The sequence below is a fragment of the Gopherus flavomarginatus genome (assembly GCF_025201925.1).
Source record: "Gopherus flavomarginatus isolate rGopFla2 chromosome 13 unlocalized genomic scaffold, rGopFla2.mat.asm SUPER_13_unloc_3, whole genome shotgun sequence".
In the NCBI taxonomy this organism is placed as follows: Eukaryota; Metazoa; Chordata; order Testudines; family Testudinidae; genus Gopherus; species Gopherus flavomarginatus.
The window spans coordinates 338,838-350,315 of record NW_026114611.1 but is presented as its reverse complement, the minus strand read 5'-3'; the positions used below and the strand labels follow the sequence as shown (position 1 = coordinate 350,315).

The 11,478-nt window shown below is 50.9% G+C and overlaps 1 long non-coding RNA gene and 1 other non-coding gene across 2 annotated transcripts in view; both read left to right on the top strand.

Moving 5' to 3' along the window:
• The first annotated feature begins 261 nt into the window (after positions 1-261).
• Positions 262-11,478, top strand: part of LOC127041588 (uncharacterized) — a 271,683-nt gene continuing 260,466 nt past the window's right edge. Inside the window, exon 1 of the long non-coding RNA XR_007771682.1 lies at positions 262-289. This is a non-coding gene — a long non-coding RNA (uncharacterized LOC127041588). The remainder of the gene's footprint in view (positions 290-11,478) is intronic.
• On the top strand, positions 9,909-9,980 carry TRNAG-UCC (transfer RNA glycine (anticodon UCC)). Its single transcript has one exon. It is a non-coding gene; the product is annotated as a tRNA-Gly (tRNA).

Sequence of the window (11,478 nt, the reverse complement as noted above, 5' to 3'; positions counted from 1 at the left end):
TTTAACACGCAAAAGGTCTCTGGTTTAAATCCAGGCAGAAACGTGATGGCTTCCTTTTCCCAGCTCCTACTGGCCTGTCCCTGCTGTTGTAGGAGCAGCAGTGATTTCTATGCAATGTATAACCTGTATGCTTGATAGGTGTGTTATACTTCCCTCCCTCCTGCTTTTGTCTCCTCTCCCCCTCTGAATACCTGTGAAGTGGTTTTCCCCCTCCCCCTCCTGGAATGCTTGTGGGATGAATGGGCTGGTTGAACAGCTAAAAGAGCAGAAGAGCTTCCAGGTAGACAAGGTGTCTGGGACTCTAATTAGGCAGCACTCACACACCCAGAGCATGGACACTGCCCAAAGTGGAGCGTGACCAACCAGATGCAGCCAAGTCATCTCTAGTCGCAGGCCATTAGGTGCAGGTCCTTAAAAGGAGAAGGGGCCATGTGCTCAGGAGTCACTCACAAGCTTGTACCTCCAGTGAATGCCCTTTGTCCAGATTGCCTGGCCAGTGGTTCTCTGTGTTGTATTTCATTGTGCCTCAGGAAGACTTACCTTCCTCGCACCGTCCATAGCTGCACTGTGGGACACTTACCTTGCAGAATCCTGACATCTCCAGTGCTGTGCCTGTCCTGGGAGCATGACTATGCAAGTCTGAGTGTGACACCCCAGCTTCTTCTTTTGAACTTAGCTGTCAGTATAATAAACCTGCAGCTTTCTGCCAAACTCTTGTGGGTCATTAGTCCTCCCTACGCTTACTAGCTGGCCCAATTTTGGGTAACAGCTGCGATAAGCTCAACCCCTGCAGGACAGAGAGTGGTGAAATGAGCTGGGAAAAAGCCTTAGCATCAGCAGGTGAAAGCTAGAGTACCTTGGCCAGTCACCTTTTGAAGCCTTGTGGCTTGGTCTCCTCTGCCCTTGGAGGTTGGCCTATGGCGGCCGGCTCTTCCTGCTGGCTTCCTTTGTCTGACTTGCCAAAGGAGGGATTGAAGCAGGAATGGCGCAAAAGTGGAAAGTCTAGCTGAGGAAGACAGGGCAGAAGCTAAGCCCATTTGTTCTGCAAAGCCTGAAAAGTCTGGGGAGGTGAGGTTGGCTGCTGGGAGGTAAAATCCTGTGCCTACCTCTTGGCTTCCCAGGGATGGCTACTTGCATCCCAGGAGAAGAAGGATGGTTCTGGGTGAAAGGAGAACAAGCAAAGCTCTGGGAGAAAATTTGGATGTGGGATGCGGGCTCTGCGCTGGGGGAGCGGGTTGGCGTGCACGAGGGGTGGCGCTTACCCCGGGCACTGCAGCTCCCAAAGTGACTGGTACACACAACCTGGCGGCAGCAGGTCCTAGGTGGGCCGTGCCAGGGAGTCTCTGTGTGCCGCTGCCTGCAGGCGCTGCCCTCAGAGCTCCCACTGGCTGCAGTTCCTGGCCAATGGGGGCTGTGGAGTTGGTGCTTGGGGCAGGGGCAATGAATGGAGACACTCACCCCGCCCCAGGGGATGCCGGGACATGCTGGCCATTTCTGAGAGTGACACGGAGGAACGGAGGCAGAGTGGGCAGGGAGCCACCTTAGTGCTGCTGGCACATCTCTGCACACCCATTAGGGGAGGGGGGCAGAGGTCGCCCATTTGCTGGCTGGGGTAGGGGCAGTGCACAGAGCTGCCTCCCCTACTGGGTCTATTACAGGAGAGGAGGGGGGTCTTTTGGCCTGTAAGTTGCAGCAGGTCGGACTAGATGATCACATTGGTCCTTTCTGACCTTAAAGGCTCTGAGTCTAAAAGGGAGAGGGAAGTAAAGGAAGTCTTTAAAAAAAAAAAAACCAAACATTGTAATACCAGGATAACTCCCCCTGCTCATTGTATAGTCCCACCCCTTTCTTCCTCCATTGTGTGTTGAATGACCTGCAGAACATTGATTCTCTCATTCCATTGATAAAATGATACAATGTGACTGAAATTAAACTAATTCCCAGCAGAGAAAACATCACATCACTACACTAGCTGGGAATTGAACCCACATCAACTGCTTAGAAAGCAGCTATGCGCACCACTACACCACCAATGCACCTGGTGAAAGTGTTACTTATGCTTGCCCAATGAGGCTAGACAAGCATTGAGGAGATCTTCTGCCTATTAAAATGAACTGGATTCTCATCACTAAAAGAAACCACCTCCATCTTCACTTGGGTTTGAACCATCAGCCTTTCAATTAGCCACCAAATTTGTTAATCATTGGGTATGTCTACACTACGGGATTATTCCGATTTTACGGAAAACAGCTTTTGGAAACAGATTGTATAAAGTCGAGTGCACAGGGACACACTAAGCACATTAGTTCGGCGGTGTGCATCCATATACCGAGGCGAGAGTCAATTTTCAGAGCGTTGCACTGTGGGTAGCTATCCCATAGTTTCTGCAGTCTATCCCACCCATTGGAATTCTGGGTTGAGGTCCCAATGCCTGATGGGGCAAAAACAGTGTCGTGGGTGATTCTGGGTAAATGTCGTCACTCAGTCCTTCCTCCGTGAAAGCAACGGCAGACAATCATTTTGCGCCCTTTTCCCTGGATTGCCTGGGCAGATGCCATAGCACAACAACCATGGAGCCCGTTCAGCCTTTTTTCACCATCACCGTATGACTACTGGATGAAGCTGACAGATGCGGTACTGCAGCACTACACAGCAGCATCCCCTTGCCTTTTCAAGTTATCAAAGATGGTTACCAGCCATACCGTCCCGTCTGCTGCTTTGCAAGTTGACAATGACAGTTACCAGTTATACTGTACCGTCTGCTGCTGTCATGGGTGCTCCTGGCCAGCCTCGGTGAGGTTGGCCAGGGGCGCATGGACAAAAATGGGAATGACTCTCCAGATCATTCCCTTCTTTGAGTTTTGTCTAAAGGGAGAGTCAGTCCTGTCTAGACTATCAGGCAAGCCTACTAAAGAACCAGAGAGGCAAACGGCCGCTCCGGGTCAGAGCCCTAGACATCCCGCAGAAATGATGAGCTGCATGCCATTCCAGGGGGTGCCCCTGCAACAACCCCACCCGTTGCTTCCCTCCTCCCCCACCCCTCCTGGGCTACTGTGGCAGTTATCCCCCTGTTTGTGTGATGAAGTAATAAAGAATGCAGAAATTTGAAACAACACTGACTGTATTGCCTCTGCAAGCAGAGCTCAAAGGGGGCCAATACCGCTGAATTGCGGCCACACTAACGCTAATCCGACATGGCAAATACCGATTTCAGCACTACTCCCCTCGTCGAGGAGGAGTACAGATATCGGTATTAAGAACCCTTTATATCGATATAAAGGGCTTCGTTGTGTGGACGGGTGCAGGGTTAATGTGATTTAATGCTGCTAAATTAGACATAAACTTGTAGTGTTCACCAGGCCAGAGAGAGCAGCAGGTCTTCCCTACTGTTTCCCACTCTTGTTTTCTTGACTAGTTCTCCTCCATACCAAGTTGCCCTTCTACTTTGTGAGTCTGGCTAGCTCTGTTCACAGAGCATCAGACTTTTAATCTGAGGGTCCAGGGTTCAAATCCCTGGTCAGGTGATAAACTACTGCCCAAGATCTTAAACTGTCTCTCTGGAGTCCTCTTTGACTTAACTTTTTCTCTTCAGGATTTTCCCTTTCCTCAGAAGGGCCTTTTTGTGTGTGGGTTTGAAGGGGCAACTTCCTGACAGCTCATTTGTCCTTGCAGCCTGGAGGAATAAAGGCCTCTGGGCGTATAGCATGTTCCTTCCCTGCACACACACACACATACAAAAACATAGAATATCCCTAGGAATTAGAATCACCTGCTGCTTTCCCCTTTCCTGCTGGATCCCCAAATGACGATGCTCTTCAGCCTAAACCCATGTCCCCTCTTTTCCCAGTGCCCCTCAATCCCAAACTTCAGTCCCTCCTATGCACACTTCTTCTCACTCCCAAGCAGAGCCTACTCCTCTTTACCCTTCTCCTCTATCCCTAACCACAGCCCCTTCAATCCCAACCCACAGCCCCCTCCTATTCCCAGTGCCCCTCAATCCCAACCCACAGCTCCCTGCTTCCCTCCAGCAGCAGGTGCTTCAGACCCCCTCAGGAAGATTTTCTTGCAAAGTTTCATGTATGAGTCTGCATGTGGATTTTACAGTACGTTGGAAATATGTTGGATTGCTTTCCGAAATGATCACTTTTGCGTGGTGTTGGATTCCCAGTCTCCTTGTTATTGGGGCAGGAGAAATAAAGCGTTGTTATCGTTGTTGTGTAAATTGAGAGCAGCACAACTGTGCTCAGCAGACCCCGGCTGAGGGACTCATGCTAAGTTCAATAGCACTTGCTAGGCATGAGACAGGGGTTCGAAAGCCAAATGGGCAGGTGCCTGGGTCCTAATACTAAAATTTAGGGGTTAGATCAGTGTTAGGATAGGGTGGCTGTGGAGGGATGAGTGAGTCCCTAGACAACATAGTGAGAATAGTGCCTTCTTATTTTCCCCCCTTTCCACCCAGGATGGCAGGTGAACTGTATAGAGGCACCTCTGGGCTTGCACTGACTAAGGACAACAGCTGTGAGTGGGGTGCAGAGAGGGGATGGCTCATGTTAAAGGACTTTTGGTTGCTGGACTTATGAACCGTAGGGAGAATGACACTGCCCAGCTTATTTGGGGGGTGGGTCTTTTCCTCTTGGTTTATATTTATGCGTTGGGGCTGCTGACATGACTTCTGCTAACCCTGGGCTTACATTGCAATGTAGACATACCCTGAGAGGGCATCTATAACATAATAAAAGCAGTGTGGCCCGGCTGGCCTGGATCATCTGACTTGGACTCCTGGGGCTCAGGTTGTGAGGCTAAAAACTGCAGTGCAGACATTTAGGCTCAGACTGGAGCGCAGGTTCGGAGACCCTCACCCCTTGTGGGGTCTTGGAGGCTGGGCTCAAGCCCAAGTGTCTACACTGTAATTTTATAACCCTGCAGCACAAGCCCCACAAGCCTGAATCAGCTGACCCAGGGTTTCAGAATAGTGACTTGGCTGTGTTTAGGACAGTGCAGACATAATACTATGCTATGTCCACGCTGCAATGAAAAACCCAGAGCTGCCCAATGCCAGCTCAGGCTCCCGAGGCTTTGGCCGTGGGGTGGTAAATTTGCAGTGTAGATATCTCAGCTCAGGCTCAATACTGGGCTCTGGGCCCCCTCAAAGTTGGGAGGGAGTTTAGCAAGCAAAAAAGGTAAAACCGCAATGAAGTATTACCCTGGACTCAATGGCATTTCTCCATTGGTCTGCCTGCTTTGGGGCAGGGACAATAGCACATCTTGCTGCATTCGTTATTTCATAGGGTGCTTTAGGATTTTCATTCTCAGACACTGGGCACAAAGCAGGACTCAACCCTCGGCATAAACTAGGTGAGCTGCCCACAGATTCTGGCAGCCACAATGAGCATTTGGTGTGAGAGCTCAGACCTGCCCCTGTCCCAGAGGGAGGGGGTCATCCATGAGGGGACTGGACCACTGACCTACCAGCTCCTAACTCCCAAATGTTTAGTAATTCTGTTATCAGTGCCTGTGTGTGCAATTTAAACCATAAGAAAACCCACACTGGGCAAGACCAAAGGTCCTTCTGACAACAGCCAAGAGCAGGTGCCCCAAAAGCCACTCAACAGGGCACCACTGGCAGTTATTATCCCTGTCTCAAAAGCAGACAGACCTATGGAGAACTGCCATGACTCCAGGGTAATACTTCCCTGCAGTTTTACCATTTCCACTTGCTAAACTCCCTCCCAGCTTTCTGGACTCCTAGACCTACCCTAATGTTATGTCTACACTATAATTAAAACACCCAGGTCACCTGTCTCAAAGCCCAGGTCAGCTGACTCAGGGTTATGGGACTTGGACTGCAAGACTATAAAATTACAGTGCAGACATATGGACTTGAACCCAACCTCTGAGACCCCACAAGGGGTGAGGGTTTCTGAACCCAGGCTTCAGTGTGAACACAAATATCTGCACCACAGTTTTTAGCCTCTCAGCTTTAGCTCCATGAGCCCAAGTCAGATGACCCAGGCCAGCCATCCTGCCATCTTTATCCTGGGAGAGATGGATTCTAAGGGTACGTTCCCATTGCAATGGAAGCCCAGGTGTGGCACGCTGTGCTCAAAGCAGCACCCTGCAAGCCCCGTATTCACCACTCTCATATAGTGATGATACATTTGAACAAAGTCTGCCTGGTGAGGTATCATTTCAAAAATCTTGAACTGTTCATCTGTTGAACCTTAATGTCTTCTTGCATTCTATGTGCTCACATTGGTTTGGGAAGTTATGAACTTTGCTCTGTGTGCATTACAGAAATATGTTATGAGGTTGGGAAATGCCCCCCACCAGCCTTTCAGGTGCAAAAATGGAGGAGCCAGACTCACTGCTGGCCCATTAAAGGTGGCTACAGTCCCAAGGACTATCCCAGAAACCGTGTACAATGCAGACTTTGCCGAGATAACACAGCAACAATGGACATTCCTTGACTCACATCATAGCAAAGGAGCTTTCTAGAAAGTTGGAAGAAACTATGAAAGGGGGGAAGAGACATCATGACTTGGCATCTCTCCCCCACAAATCAACAGCTGGAAAAACACCTGGATGACAAAACTGATACTAATAATAATAATAATACATTCAAACCAAAGTCCCCAAATATCTAGTACTGGTTTTTCAGCCAAAAATTTTCAGTTTGGGGAATTTTGTTTTCCCAGTCAGACCTTGCCAAGGGAAGCAGGGAGAAAATGTTTGAGTTGCCTCCTTCAGAACATCTTAGCCTAGACACTCTAGCTGTGGGTCACTGTCATGGCCTTGCTGAGAACTGGGGTATTTTAATAATTTGGGGAGATCTCAGGGTGTTTGGGGGAGATTATGAGGCTGTTACCTTTTGAGATAAAAACTAAGACATACAGCGCTAGAGAATTTTTTTTTTAGAAATCTGAGATTTAGACATTTTATTTAGAGCAAGGGGGTTTCTGAGCAGGCTTTTGTTTGATCTGTCATGTACCAAAGGGGCAGATGGCTGTCTAGAAAGGAGGAATGAAGAGTAATTGCATTTGACAAGGATGGGATTTGAACCCATGAGCGCAGAGTACAATGGATTAATAGTCCATTGCCTTAAACACTCAGCCACCTCATCTGAGATGTCAGAAAATGGACAGGACGAGAAATCTAAGGCAAGCAGAGATAGGGACACTAAGGTGTTTTTAAATACTAAGCGGAAGCAGGGGCTGAATGAGCTCCCCCCTCACACCTACTGACCAGCTGTGGGAAAGGCTTCAGGAACAGATCGTGTTTGCATAGACACACCTACTCTGCCTAGGTATGCAGCATCATGGGGCCGCTTCCCCAAAATGACCAGTTTTAGCTGGTAGCGGGTTACAAATCACTTTAGCACTGAGTGGTATGAAATGTTATTATCCTTCCTGCATGAGTGAAGGGCAGCAGAACATATTTAGTCAGTCCTGATGGGTGAGGAATAGCTTTTATTGGACTGCATAGAAGTGATTCAGAACGTCACCCTAAAGCAGTGGTCCCCAAACATTTCACACTGTGCCCTCTTATCCATGGCTGTGGGCCCTTGGAGCCATAGTTGAAAACTGGGGCTGGGAGTGGGGTGTTGCTTGCTGAAGAGAGGGGTGCAGACAGGGGTAAGGGGGTCGAGGCCGAGCTGAGAGTCAGGGGCCCAGGCTGAGGGTGGGGTTGGAAAAGAGCTGGGACAGAGTCGGGCTGACTGGTGCTCCCTCCATGGGCGCTGGCTCAGCCCCTGAGGCCCCTATGAATCTTCCTCTGTGTCCCCCTAGGAGTCATGCTCCACATTTTGGAGACCACTGAACCCTATATGTTAAGCAGGGGCTAGTGATGCCAAAGCCCAGGGAAAGGGAGAACAAGTGCAGGGGCCCCAGCACTGGAACTAGGCCCCCTCACTTCTGTCTGTGGCTCTGCCCCCTGCCACACCTTCCACCCACGGCCCCATCCACTATGTCACCTCTGTTCCACCACTTCCCCCACTATCCCCACCCTGTCACTCCTTTACCCCTGCCCTGCTGTGGCCCCAAGACCAGAGAAGCTCTGTGCCCCTGCTGCAGCCCCTGGGCCATAGCACGGAGTGAGAGCTCCTCCAGCCCTGGGGCTGACATGGGGGAGACTTTTCCAGGGGGGACATAATTTCTCCAGGGCCCCTAGTCATGGGCTCCACTGCCTCTTGGTGACACAAGGTTTGGGGAGGCTGAGCCCACCCAAGCCTCCATTATGTGCTGCCCAGGCTACCGCTGCTCAGTGTGTGGCCAGTCTCCTTGTGTTCTCTGCTGTTCTTGCTGGGGAGCTTGGCTGGCCTTAGGGGTGGGGCCCCCCAGCATCCGCCCAGGGCTCCAGGGGGTCAAAGGGCACCGTGTGGCAGTGCGAAGGTGCTCACTGCTCTCCCCTGCCCCAATGCTTCTCCATGGCCCCATAGAGGGTTGCAGGGAGAGAGGAGCAACACTATGTGCTCCATGCGTCCTGGTCACTTTCCCCACCTGGGCTGTGCTGTGAGGGGAGCATCAGAAGCTGCTGCTCTCTGCCCTCCCCTTATGCAGTCTGGCTGAGAAAAGTGACCTGGATGCAGGGAACTCAGATGATGTTGCTTCTTGCCCCCCCCCCATTTCTGCAGCTCCTAGGGGTGCCCAGAGGAGAAGCATTCCAGGGAGGAGCGGGTAGCAATGCCTGCAGCTCCATGCACACGGGTCACTGTCCCCACGTGGGGGCAGGAGGGGGTGCAGGGGTTAGGGGTGAAGGGGGTGCAGCAGCGGGCAGTGGCTGGTGGCACAGGAGCGGGAAACAATAGGGGAAACCTGCTGCTCTCTCTGCCCGGTCAACACTATGAGTTTATATCAAATTTAGCAGCGTTAAATAGCATTAACCCTGCACCCGTCCTCACAATGAAGCCCTTATATCGATATAAAGAGTTCTAAATACCGGTATCTGTACTCCTCCCCGATGAGGGGAGTAGCGCTGAAATCGGTATTGCTATTTCGGATTAGGGTTAGTGTGGCCACAATTCAATGGTTTTGGCCTCCAGGCGCCATCCCACAGTGCACCATTATGACCGCTTTGGACAGCAATCTGAACTCGGATGCATTGGCCAGGTAGACAGGAAAAGCCCCGTGAAATTTTGAATTTTATTTCCTGTTTGCTCAGCGTGGAGCGCCGATCAGCACAGGTGACCATGCAGTCCCAGAATCAAAAAAGAGCTTGCAAAGCAGCAGACGGGACGGTATGGCTGGTAACCATCTTTGCTAACTTGCAAAAGGCAAGAGGATGCTGCTGTGTAGTGCTGCAGCACCGCGTCTGTCAGCACCATCCAGTAGACATACGGTGACAGTGAAAAAAAGCTGAACAGCTCCATGGTTGCCGTGCTATGGCGTCTGCCCAGGCAATCCAGGGAAAAAGGAGCAAAATGATTGTCTGCCGTTGCTTTCACGGAGGGAGGAGTGAGTGACGACATTTACCCAGAATCACCCACGACACTGCCTTTGCCCCATCAGGCATTGGGACATCAACCCAGAATTCCAGTGGGTGGGAGAGACTGCGGAAACTATGGGATAGCTATGGGATAGCTACCTACAGTGCAACGCTCCGGAAATCGACGCTAGCCTCTGTACATGGACGCACATGGCCGAATTAATATACTTAGTGTGTCCGCGTGCACTCAACTTTATACAATCTGTTTCCAAAAAACAGTTTCTGTAAAATCGGAATAATCCGTAGTGTAGACATACCCTGTGATTAACAACTTTGGTGACTAATTGAAAGGCTGATGGTTCAAATCCAAGTGAAGATGGAGGTGTTTTTTTTTAGTGATGAGAATCCAGTACATTTTAACAGGCCGAAAATCTCCTCAATGCTGCTCTATCCTCATTTTGCAAGCATAAGTGACACATTTGCCAAATGTATTGGTGGTATAGTGGTGAGCATAGCTGCCTTCCAAGCAGTTGACCTGGGTTCAATTCCCAGCCAATACAGTGATGTGATGTTTTCTCCCTTGGGAGTTGGTTTAATTTCAGTTGCATTGTATCAGTTTATCAATGGAATGAGACAATCAATGTCCTACAGGTCATTCAACACACAATGGAGGAAGAAAGGAGAGGGACTGTACAATGAGCTGTTGGAGTCATCTTTGTATTACAATGTTTGGTTTCCTTTTTTTTTAAAACTTCCTTTACTTCCCTCTCCCTTTTAGACTCGGAGCCTTTAAGGTCAGAAGGGACCAATGTGATCATCTAGTCCGTCCTGCTGCACCTTACAGGCCAAAAGACCCCACCCATCCACTCCTGTAATAGACCCAGTAGGGGAGGAAGCTCTGTGCACTGCTCCTACCCCAGGCAGCACATGTGCGACCTCTGCTCCCCTCCCGCCATGGGTGTGCAAAGATGTGCCAACAGCACTAAGGTGGCTCCCTGCCCACTCTACCTCCATCCCTCCGTGCCACTCCCAGAAGTGGTTGGCATGTTCCGGCATCCCCTGGGGCGGGGGGAGGGTCTCCAATCATTGCCCCTGCCCCAACTACCAACTCCGCAGCTCCCATTGGCCAGGAACTGCAACCAATGGGAGCTCTGGGGGCAGCGCCTGCATGCAGCAGTGCATGGACACACCCTGGCATGGCCCACCTAGGAGCTGCTGACGCAGGGTTGTCTGTACCGATCACTTTGGGAGCTGCACTGCCCGAGGTAAGCAGTCACCCCTCCTACACCCCAATCCCCTCCCCCAGTGCAGAGCCAGCACCCTGCACCCAAATTTCCTCCCATAGCGTTGCTTGCCTTCCTTTCACCCAGAACTGTCCTTCTTCTCCTGGGATGCAAGTAGCCATCCCTGGGAAGCCAAGAGGCAGGCACAGGATTCTACCTCCCAGCAGCCAACTGCACCTCCCCAGGCTTTGCAGAACGAATGGTGGCACTCTACTAACCCCACTTAGCAGCACTGAGGTGCTTAGCTTCTGCCCTGCCTTCCTCAGCTGGACTTTCCTCTTTTGCCCCGTTCCTGCCTCATTCCCTCCTTGGCATGTCACACAAAGGAGGCCAGCAGGAAGAGCCGACCTCCGTAGGCCAGCCTCCAAGGGCAGAGGAGACCAAGCCACAAGGCTTCAAAAGGTGACTGGCCTAGACCCTCTAGCTTTCCCCTGCTGATGCCAAGGCTTTTTGCTCAGCTCATTTCACCGCCGTCTGCCATGCAGGGGTTGGGGTTATTGCAGGACAGGATAGTGGCAGCAGTAGGAGCGTTTTGCTGGACAGGCAGAAAAAGTAAATCCTCCTGTTTTTGAACCAATCACCTTTTGCATGTTAGGTAAATGTGATAACCACTACACTACAGAAACTGTGTTGCAGGGCTTTCTCCCTCCCTTCATAAGAACATGAGAACAGCCATACTGGGTCAGACCGAAGGTCCATCCAGCCCAGTATCCTGTCTACCAACAGTGGCCAATGACAGGTGCCCCAGAGGGAGTGAACCTAACAGGTAATGATC